The sequence below is a fragment of the Delphinus delphis genome, chromosome 18, assembly GCF_949987515.2.
Source record: "Delphinus delphis chromosome 18, mDelDel1.2, whole genome shotgun sequence".
In the NCBI taxonomy this organism is placed as follows: Eukaryota; Metazoa; Chordata; class Mammalia; order Artiodactyla; family Delphinidae; genus Delphinus; species Delphinus delphis.
In genome coordinates, this window is record NC_082700.1 from 49,969,562 (window position 1) to 49,982,009 (window position 12,448).

The following is a 12,448-nucleotide window of genomic DNA, read 5'->3' on the forward strand; positions in this document are numbered from 1 at the left end:
GAGAAAGAGAGAGAGCGAGAATTGCCTTCTGGAGACAATATGAGCTCACCCTGAGTAAGTCAGGTCAAACAAAATACTTTCCCTTCTTGGACAGCATTATTAATCTCATGAACTGTAGTAATACTGTAGACACAGTATATTATATTTTTGCAAGGATTTCCCAGCTCATTCATGATATCTTTTTGGACAATGAGAAATGTAAGCTAGATAATAGTTTCAATTAGATGGACACATTGTTGATAAGACAGGTCTATTCAAAGATTGTTGATGAATGGAACAATGGCAAACTGAAGAGAAAAGCTAGAAATAAGATTTTGTTTTAGCCCTTTTCTACTGAACTTTTAATTTATCAACAACTAAGTTAATCAAAACTAAATGAATCGGGCTTCCCTGGTGGCGCAGTGGTTGAGAGTCCACCTGCCGATGCAGGGGACGCGGGTTCGTGCCCCGGTCCGGGAAGATCCCACATGCCGCGGAGCAGCTGGGCCCATGGGCCATGGCTGCTGAGCCTGTGCGTCCGGAGCCTGTGCTCTGCAATGGGAGAGGCCGCAACAGTGAGAGGCCCGCATACCTCAAAACACAAACAAACAAACAAAAACTAAATGAATCAAAATAAAAAATTAAGTGCATATGTGGGAATCATGCTAAAAAATATTTATAGATGACATGGATCTTGGTGGGCTAACCAATCCAACAAATAGGGAACTGACATTCAAAATCATTCACATGGGTTTCAGTAACAAAGAGAAACAAACAAGAGAGGATATAATAAGGATAAATGTAAAGTTATGCAGCTGATTAAGATATAGCTTAGCAGAACTTCATGTGAAAAATTATCTGGGACTCTGCATCAGCTGCAAGTTCAAGAAGCCAATAAGATGGCATGGCTGTAACACACACATGCACACACACCCAAATACAATAGCTTTTAAAAGTTGGAAAGGACCTTAGAAATTATTCAAGTCAAATCTCCCATGTTTCAGAGAAAAGCTGAGCATGCAATAATAAAAACACAAGTGATAGTAAAACTACATCTGGTATTTATGTATGTTTTATTGTAGACATCGTACTCTTTAAAGTTACTTTATTGTGTTCTTGATTTGCATGTCTCTAATGATTAGTGATGTTGAGCACCTTTTCATATATTTCTTGTCCATCTGGATGTCTTCTTTGTAGAAATATCTATTCAATTCCTTTGCCCATTTTTTAGTTGGGTTACTTGTTTTTTTGCTCTTGAGGTAAAGGAGTTCCTCATATATTTTGGATATTAACCTCTTATCAGATATATGGTTTGCAAATATGCTCTCCATTTCTGTTGGTAGCCTTTTCTTTTTTGACTTTTTCCTTTGCTGTGCAGTAGTTTTTTACTTTGATGTAGTCCCATTTGTCTATTTTTGCTTTTATTGCCTAAATCTATTCATCGACAGATAAATAGATTAAGAAAAGGTGGTATATATACATACAATGGAATATTATTCGGCCTTAAAAAAAAAGAAGGAAATCATGCCATTTGGGGGACAACATGGATGAGTCTGGAGGACACTAGGCTATGCGAAATAATCCAGACACAGAAGGACAAATACTACATAATATCACTTATATAAGGAATCTAAAATAGTCAAACTCATAGAAGCAGAGAGCAGAATGTGGTTGCCAGGGGCTGGGAGAAGAGAGGAACAGGGAGGTACTAGTAAAATGACACAATATTTCAGTTGATAGAATGATGAAATGATGAATATGTCCTAGAGAAGTACAGCACATCATAGTGCCTATAGTTCACAACACTGTACTGTATAGTTAAAATTTTGCTACAACAGTAGGTCTTATGTTAAGTGTTCTTATCGCAAATGATAATAACAGTAAGTAAAGAAAAAGAGTTACTTTAATAGCCATGAAGGTATTTTCATAGAGTGTAAGGTTGTGAGGAACCTAAAAACCATATAACAAATATAAAATGTCAAGAGTTTTTTTGTGGTTTTTTTTTAGCCTAGAATATAGTAAAATAGCATAGAAGGGAGTACTATTAGAGGCAGCATGGCAGGTGTATTCTTTACAAAATGAAAGGGCGAAACTAGAGCCTACAGATAGAAGTTCTTAAAAGGAAAAGTTCAGGTTTAGCTTAAGGAAAGCTTTTTGAACAACTAGTGCCACCCATTGATGGGAAAGGCCACTTCAACAAGAGCTGGTTTCCTATTCCCACCGTAGATCTAAGCTATAGACCCACCAAAGACAGGCAACAGAGAAGGGATTCATGATTTGAGTTAAGAAGCTGTACTAAGTGATCTCTATTCCTTTCTATTTCTAAGATTCTACAATTTCAGAGCACAACAGGTGCTGTTTCTTTCTAACTTTGTCTCCCATTTTCAGGGACCTATACTTTCTATTCAATTTTTCTTTACACTTAAAATTTTCTAAGAAATAAATTCTAGGGCTCACTTCGGCAGCACATATACTAAAAATTAGAACACAGAGAAGATTAGCATGGCCCCTGAACAAAGATGACACGAAAATTTGTGAAGCATTCCATGTCTGAGGGGGATTAGCAGATACAGATTACTATATATAAAACAGATAAACAACAAGGTCCTGTTGTATAACACAGGGAACTATATTCAATATCCTGTAATGAACCATAATGGAAAAGAATATGAAAAAGAATATATGTGTGTGTGTGTGTGTGTGTGTGTATCTGAATCACTTTGCTGTCCACCAGAAACTAACACAACATTGTAAATCAACTACACTTCAATTTAAAAAAATGCATTCCCTTTACCCCAGCAATTTCACTTCCAGAAACCCAGCTTGAAGAAATATTGGCCCATGTGCAAAAGATATACATACAATGATAGTTGTTGTAGCTTGGTTTGTAATAGCAAAACCACAAGGGGTTGGGGAATTCATAAATGTACATCAATAGGAGAACGGCTAAATAAATTATGGAACAACAGAAAAAAAAGAAATAAAGTCTATTAATTTTTTTAAATGAATCAGTCAAAAGTTCATCCGCCCTCTGATTATTTACCCTTGGTCCATGCCCTAAAAGGGTCTACCACCCTGCATTCATAATTGTTTACAAATATCTCATCCATAGAGATACTAAAAATAGAAAGAAACAGCTTTCATTTATCTCAGGAACAGTTCCAATGAGTGACACTGTCATAATCTGGAATTTTAACTTAACCTTACCCAATTTAATATAAAACCAGGTGTCCTTAATATATATCCCAAGGACAGTGGGATAGTTTTTCCACGGTTAAGAATTTTATACATATTTGGATTATCTGATCCCTTTTCCTGAAACAGTCTTCATCACCCTTCTGACTCTTCTAGCCGTCTAAGTAGAAGTTACACTGACCCATCCTATGCCACCTAAGTACTCAGGGATGCTGTTTTGGGCAGTGGAAGTAGCTGTTGAGTGCCTATCACACATAAAGCACTGTGTTGAGTTCTGGGTCTACAGCTCTGTCTAAGGCAGGCAGAATTCCTATCCTCAGCAGCGAATTCAGACAGAGGACAAACTCATTTTACAATAAATAAACAACTCTATGTTTATTACATTCATAACGTGCACTCAATAAATATTGGTTGAATGAATGAATGAACTCAACTGATGAAGAAAATAACTTGGACTTAATTTAAATTTTCCTTTATACCACCTAGAGTTTACTAAGAAAAAAGAAATCAAATAATGTATGCATATTCAACCTCCTTAAAACTGAACATCTTTTAAAAACATTGGAATAACCACTTACTTGATAAGTTTCAAATAAGCTGTATTTTTTATTTAATATGTTTCCTGAGTTATACAGCAATTTTAACCAAACAAATGATTATCCCTGAATGCTTTGTCAGAGCACTTTAGGAAAGCTAAATATATACTAATATGTGTTAGGTATTTAAGTATTCTGATCAAACCTTCAGATACTCAATCCGAGAAGTAATGAGTAACTCTTTTTTTTTTTTCTGCCCTACCAGCAGGTTAAGGCAATAACAATGCACCCTGTACAGCACCATCAAAAGGCATATGTTTTCTTCCTCCAGCTACTCAGGTGAAGCTAAGAGTTGGATTTACCCAGGGAGAGAGTTGAAGGTGTAGTCAAGGGAGTGATTAAAATGATGGAATGAATCCAACCTGTGCAAGGAGGAAAATGAGGTCACGAGTAGGGCCTGCTAAAAATAGCACTAAAAGACACGGGATTACTCTTCAATATTCTTTTCTCCTCAAAGGAGGAGTTCAGGGAGCCACCATAGCATATAATGGGATTTCCAACCAAGAGGGGATAAAGGGAAGATGGTTCCCCACCTCTCGCCTTTGCAGTCTCTCATTATCTCTTTAGCCTCCTTTTTACACATCATGTGTCTGAAGCCCGCAGCTCGAGTCCGTGAGAGCAGAGCCTTTCCAGCTTCTCCTGGATTCATCAATATTTCCTTCACTTAAATTCTCTTTCGACCTTCAAATATAACCTTTGTTGGTGACTTGCACTCTTGCTTGTATGAAAGAGGTTGAATTGCTAGATTTGATCATTATGTTGTTTCTCTTTATTTGTCTGGCTGAAAACTTGATCCCATTACAGTCAATGGGAGTAGATCTCACCACTCCTGACCTTGGCACGTGCTGGTGGTGGCGGAGAGGAAGGCAGACAACACCTGGCAGCTCAGCTGTCCCAGAGGTGCCGTCCAACACTTTCACATCAATCTCTTTGGCCAAAACTTAGTCATGTGGCCTCATCCAGGGCAGTGACATAACAGGGGTGGGCAGGTGGGAGCACCTGCAGGACTGTCAGGCGATGGGACAGCAGGCCACCAGCAGGGCCAGCAACACATCTGTCCAGTCAGTGAAACATTTTCATCCACTTAGTCTCAAGATGTGTTAGAGTCACCAAAAGGCCCTTATATTCATATTTTGTTGTTATGCCCAAATAAAAGATGATCTCGTGAGCTGTCACTGTGCCACTTTTCTGTTTACAAATCTGACTCCTTCTCCTCCTTACCAGCCCCACTTCACCCTAATCTTTAAGCCTCCACAAAATAGAGGCCATTTTACTTCATTTTTGTACCTGAAATATATGAGCTCGCCCACTAAAAGTTTGTTCAATGAATAAATGAATGAATGAGACAGTGAATGAACAACTAAACCGGATGGGTGAATCTGAGGGAAGAAGTGACTAAATATGTTCCAAGTATCTAATTTGCCGGGTTGGCTCGTTCTAATTTAGTTTCTAATTATTTCAGTGTATTTAGCAGTGTATTTAGCTTCTAATTATTTCCTGCCTCATACTTTTTTATCCATTGGGGAGAGAAATTTTTAAAATTTCAATAGTTAGAATTGGTGGATTTAAAATCAGATGCCTTGGTAAAACGTATGACCCTTTTCTCGAAAGGGCCTAGTAGACATAAATATGAGGGTGGTTTATGTCCTCTTTATCTTCAAAAATGTTCACTGTGCATTCACAGGCAGAGGGTGGGAGAGATGCTTCCAAGAAAGTTAAACAAAAAGTTACCTTCCAGCTCAAAATATTTAGCAGGACACTATAAACAGATGCTATACATTTCCCTCTTTCATGGATGTACAGTGTATCAATAATAATACCTTTGGTTGATTAATAATACATAATTCATAGCTCAGAATTTTCTATTTTTAATCATCTCACATGTAAAATTGTTTAGATACTACAATATATCACCTTTTCAGGGAGAAGTCATGGGTAAGTCAGCTATCTTTTTAAACCCTGTAGCTTCCTTCCATTATTAACAGCAACTAGAGGTATTGATCGTCTTTAGTTTTCTGACACCTGGTGTGGGATGATACTACAGAAAGCAGAAATAAACTTCACTGTCTACGGTGCTGAGTGCTCAGATGGTTATGACGATAAGTAAGTATTCGAGGTAAAGCTGTATCTTGGGTTCAAACAGTAGCCAGGAGATAGAGAAGTTTGTTGCTTTTGGATGCACAACATTCTTTTGAGACTAGATTCATATGTGATGGAGGAAGAGTAGCACCTAGTGGTAAAAAGTATCAGCTGCACCCACCGGGGAGCTGACTGCAAGTCTTCCAGGAAGTATTTCAGCCACATTTTAAAAAAACACATTTCAGGCATCTTAAATGCTGGTATCTTTAATTCCCAAGATGGTGTTTGTCATGTATGTCAGTTACAGATTTGAGTCAACTTAATGTGTTTGAATATTTTCAAATAAACTGTATAGATGATCAATATATCCAAGAATTTAGAAAAAGACCCTAAACTTTTCACAGATACCCAAAGCATATATAGTAAAATGTACAGGTTAAAATAGTATATTTCTTAGATGATCTGAAAGTTTATTTAATTATTACTTATGTAAGTCTACTAACATATTTGAGCGAAAGAGTGCTGCTTTCTTAAGCAAGACGTTGTATTTCAGTGAGATTATTTCGAGAACTTGGAGGTACCTGTAAATAGCTACTCTGAAATTCTCTTTTCTTCCAGGGATGGATATTGTAAACATAATGCAGTATTTCACACACTTTGGACACACAATAAATTAATAATTGAACACTTAAAAACTTATATAGTGGAAACTAGTTTTAATTATATAGCTTATAGTTTGGTTGACAATGATAGTGGTAAGGAGAAATAATTGGAAAAATTATGAATAAGCATTTGTGCATACTTCAATTCCTAAATTAAATGGAAACTCAACTAAAATTTTATTCCCTTGGTGGGAGTGTAATCATATGAATGTGTCATCTGTCCTTGAGACCCTGACATAAAAACAAAGAATTGTGAAATTCAAATCACACCTATTTTTTTAAAGATGCTCACTCTGTATCTTTTCTTTTTTAAATTAATTAATTAATTTTTATTTTTGGCCGTGTTGGGTCTTCCTTGCTCCCACGGGCTTTCTCTAGTTGCAGCGAAGGGGGGCTACTCTTTGCTGCAGTGTGTGGGCGTCTCATTGTGGTGGCTTCTCTTGTTGTGGAGCACGTGGGCTTCAGTAGTTGCAGCACACAGGCTCAGTAGTTGTGGCACATGGGCTTAGTTGCTCCGCAGCACATGGGATCTTGCTGGACCAGGGTTCGAACCCGTGTCCCCTGCACTGGCAGGCAGATTCTTAACCACTGCGCCACTTGGGAAGTCCCACCTATTTTGTTTTTATTCCCCAAACTCCTTTTTCTAGTAGCAGACATCACACAGGCGTGCACACACACACAGGCCAGGCCAATCATCATACCCCACCCCTTGGCCTTTGGGAGTTATTCCAAGATTGTCCAATCAAAGTGCAGCTTCCAGAAGTGATGTCTTGAACCACAGCAGGCAGAGAGGTCCACTCCTTCCCTTTTAATGGGCAGCTGTAAGAGGTGATGCTCCAGCCATAAGAAACTTAGCAAAGCAGAGAATGAAGTCAAATAGAGAGGAGAGGAGAGGAGAAAGACCCCTTAGGACAGGAGTCTCTTGTTGTGGTTGCTGATGTCCGTGGTTCCTCTTTCCTGTTCCTGCTTCTCTCCCCCAGTTTCCCTTCCCATAAATGTCTTTGAGACAAAATTTACTTTGAGATAAGTTTCTGCAACATAAAGATAACTGACTTATACTGCATTTTAAAAATAAGGCACAGGGCTTCCCTGGTGGCGCAGTGGTTGAGAGTCCGCCTGCCGATGCAGGGGACACGGGTTCGTGCCCCAGTCCGGGAAGATCCCACATGCTGCGGAGCGGCTGGGCCCATGAGCCATAGCCGCTGAGCCTGTGCGTCCGGAGCCTGTGCTCCGCAACGGGAGAGAACACAGCAGTGAGAGGCCCGCGTACCGCAAAAATAAATAAATAAAAATAAGGCATAACTATGGAAAAGAGTATAGAGGCTCCTTTAAAAACTAAAAATAGAGGGGCTTTCCTGGTGGCGCAGTGGTTGGGAGTCCGCCTGCCGATGCAGGGGACGCGGCTTCATGCCCTGGTCCCGGAGGATCCCACATGCCGTGGAGCAGCTGGGCCCGTGAGCAATGGCCGCTGAGCCTGCGAGTCCGGAGCCTGTGCTCCACAACAGGAGAGGCCACGGCAGAAAGAGGTCCGCATACCACACACACACACACACACACACACAAAAAACTAAAAATAGAGTTACCATATGGTCCAGCAATCCTACTCCTGGGCATTTATCCAGAAAATACTAAAACTCTAATTCAAAACGATACATGCACCCCAGTGATCATTGTAGCACTATTTACAATAGCCAGAACATAGAAGCAAAATAAACAAAATCTCAAATAAACAACCTAACCTTATACCTAAAGCAATTAGAGAAAGAAGAAAGAAAAAAAACCCCAAAGTTAGCTGAAGGGAAGAAAACATAAAGATCAGATCAGAAATAAATGAAAAAGAAATGAAGGAAATGATAGCAAGGATCAATAAAACTAAAAGCTGGTTCTTCGAGAAGATAAACAAAATTGATAAAACATTAGCAAGACTCATCAAGAAAAAGAGGGAGAGGACTCAAATCAATAAAATTAGAAATGAAAAAGATGTTACAACGGACACCGCAGAAATACAAAGCATCATAAGAGACTACTACAAGCAACTCTATTCCAATAAAATGGACAACCTGGAAGAAATGGACACATTCTTAGAAAAGCACAACCTTCCGAGACTGAACCAGGAAGAAATAGAAAATATGAACAGACCAATCACAAGTAATGAAATTGCAACTGTGGTTAAAATCTTCCAACAAAGAAAAGTCCAGGGCCAGATGGCTTCAGAGGTGAATTCTATCAAACAGTTAGAGAAGAGCTAACACCCATCCTTCTCATACTCTTCCAAAAGATTGCAGAGGAAGGAACACTCCCAAATTCATTCTACAAGGCCACACTCACCCTGATACTATAACCAGACAAAGATACTACAAAAAAAGAAAATTACAGATCAATATCACTGATGAATATAGATGCAAAAATCCTCAACAAAATACTAGCAAACAGAATCCAGCAGCACATTAAAAGGATCATACACCATGATCAAGTGGGGTTTATCCCAGGAATGCAAGGATTCTTCAATATGCACAAATCAGTCAATGTGATTCACCATATTAACAAACTGAAGGATAAAAACCTTATGATAATCTCAATAGATGCAGAAAAAGCTTTCAACAAAACTGAACACCCATTTATGATAAAAAAATTTATGAGTGTAGGCATAGAGGGAACTTACCTTAACATAAGAAAGGCCATATATGACAAACCCACAGCCAACATCACTCTCAATGGTGAAAAACTGAAACCATTTCCACTAAGATTAGGAACAAGACAAGGTTGCCCACTCTCACCATTATTATTCAACATAGTTTTGGAAGTTTTAGCCACAGCAGTCAGAGAAGAAAAAGAAATAAAAGGAATCCAAATCGGAAAAGATGAAGTAAAATTGTCACTATTTGCAGACGACATGATACTACACATAGAGAATCCTAAAGATGTTACCAGAAAACTGCTAGAACTAATCAATGAATTTGGTAAAGTAGCAGGATAAAAAATAAATGCACAAAAAGCTCTTGCATTCCTATACACTAATGATGAAAAATCTGAAAGAGAAATTAAGGAAACACTCTCATTTACCATTGCAACAAAAAGAATAAAATACCTGGGAATAAATCTACCTAAGGAGACAAAAGACCTGTATGCAGAAAACTATAAGACACTGATGAAAGAAATTAAACATGATACAAACAGATGGAGAGATATGTACCATATGTACCATGTTCTTGGACTGGAAGAATCAACATTGTTAAAAGCACTGTACTACAGAAAGCAATCTACTGATTCAATGCAATCCCTATCAAATTACAATAGCATTTTTACAATAGCATATTTCACAGAACCAGAACAAAAAATTTCACAATTTGTATGGAAACACAAAAGACCCTGAATAGCCAAAGCAATCTTGAGAAAGAAAATCAGAGCTGGAGGAATCAGGCTCCCTGACTTCAGACTATACTACAAAGCTACAGTAATCAAGACAGTATGGTATTGGCACAAAAACAGGAATATAGATCAATGGAACAGTATAGAAATCCCAGAGATAAACCCACGCACATATGGTCACCTTATCTTTGATAAAGGGGGCAAGAATATACAATGGAGAAAAGACAGCCTCTTCAATAAGTGGTGTGGGGAATACTGGACAGCTATATGTAAAAGAATGAAATTAAAACACTCCTGAACACCATACACAAAAATTTATTCAAAATGGACTAAAGACCTAAATGTAAGGCCAGACAGTATCAAACTCTTAGAGGAAAACATAGGCAGAACACTCCATGACATAAATCACAGCAAGATCTTTTTTGACCCACCTCCTAGAGAAATGGAAATAAAAACAAAAATAAACAAATGGGACCTAATTAAACTTAAAAGCTTTTACACAGCAAAGGAAACCATAAACAAGACGAAAAGACACACCTCAGAATGAGAGAAAAATATTTGCAAACGAAGCAACTGACAAAGGATTAATCTCCAAAATACACAAGCAGCGCATGCAGCTCAATATCAAAAAAACAAACAATGCAATCCAAAAGTGGGCAGAAGACCTAAATAGACATTTCTCCAGAGAAGATATACAGATTGCCAACAAACACACAAAAGGATGCTCAACATCACTAATCATTAGAGAAATGCAAATCAAAACTACAATGAGTTATCACCTCACACCGCTCAGAATGGCCATCATCAGAAAATCTACAAACAATAAATCCTGGAGAGGGTGTGGAGAAAAGGGAAGCCTCTGGCACTGTTGGTGGGAATGTAAATTGATACAGCCACTATGGAGAATAGTATGGAGGTTCCTTAAAAACTAAAAATAGAACTACCATATGACCCAGCAATCCCACTATTGGGCATATACCCTGAGAAAACCATAATTCAAAAAGAGTCATGTACCACAATGTTCATTGCAGCACTATTTACAATAGTCAGGACATGGAAGCAACCTAAGTGTCCATCAACAGATGAATGGATAAAGAAGATGTGGCACATATATACAATGGAATATTACTCAACCATGAAAAGAAACAAAATTGATTTATTTGTAGTGAGGTGGATGGACCTAGAGTCTGTCATACAGAGTGAAGTAAGTCAGAAAGAGAAAAACAAATACCGTATGCTAACACATATATATGGAATCTAAAAAAAAAAAAAAAAGGTTCTGAAGAACCTAGGGGCAGGACAGGAATAAAGACACAGACGTAGAGAATGGACTTGAGGACAAGGGGAGGGGGAAGGGTAAGCTGGGACAAAGTGAGAGTGGCATTGACATATATACACTACCAAACGTAAAATAGATAGCTAGTGGGAAGCAGCCACATACCACAGGGAGATCAGCTCGGTGCTCTGTGACCACCTAGAAGGGTGGGATACGGAGGGTGGGAGGGAGATGCAAGAGGGAGGGGATATGGGGATATATGTATATGTATAGCTGATTCACTCTGTTATACAGCAGAAACTAACACAACAATGTAAAGCAATTATACTCCAATAAAGATGTTAAAAAAAAAAGAAGAGAACTGACTCATACTGCATTGTAAAAATAAGGCATAACTGTGGAGAACAGTATGGAGGTTCCTTTAAAAACAAAATATAGAGCTACCATATGATCCAGCAATCTCACTCCTGGGCATATATCCAGAAAGGACTAAAACTCTAATTCAAAAAGATACATGCACTCCAATGTTCATTGTAGCACTATTTACAATAGCCAGGACATGGAAGCAACGTAAATGTTCATCAACAGAGGAATGGATAAAGAAGATGTGGTAAATATATACAATGGAATATTACACAGCCATAAAAAAGAACAAAATTATGCCATTTGTAGCAACATGGATGGACCTAGAGATTATCACACTAAGTGAAGTAAGTCAGACAAAGACAGACAAATATCATATGATATCACTCATATGTGGAATCTAAATTTTAAAAATGATACAAATGATCTTATTAACAAAACAGAAACAGACTCACAGATTTCAGAAACAAAATTCTGGTTATCAAAGGGGAAACATGGGTGGGAAGGATAAATTAGGAGCTTAGGATTAACATACATACACTGCTATATATAAAATAGATAACCAACACAAGGACCTACTGTATAGCATAGGGAACTCTATTCAATATTCTATAATGATGTGTATGGGTAAAGAATCTGAAAAAGGATGAATATATGTATATGTATAACTGAATCACTTTGCTATACACCTGAAACTAACACAACATTGTAAACCAACTATACTCCAATAAAATTTTTAAATTAATTAATTAATTAATTGAAAAACAGTTGAATGGATAAAGAAGATATTATATATGTACATACACATATATACATACACATACATAGAGTGGAATATTACTCAGCTCCCATGTTTATATTACATTGTATGGCATATTGCTCAGACATAAAAGAGAATGAAATATTGCCATTTGAAGCAACATGGATAG

At 37.8% G+C, this 12,448-nt stretch overlaps 1 non-coding gene across 1 annotated transcript; it reads left to right on the forward strand.

Moving 5' to 3' along the window:
* Positions 1-2,428: 2,428 nt before the first annotated feature.
* LOC132413989 (U6 spliceosomal RNA) lies at positions 2,429-2,533 on the forward strand. The gene has a single exon (XR_009516870.1). It is a non-coding gene; the product is annotated as a U6 spliceosomal RNA (small nuclear RNA).
* The last annotated feature ends 9,915 nt before the right edge of the window (positions 2,534-12,448 follow it).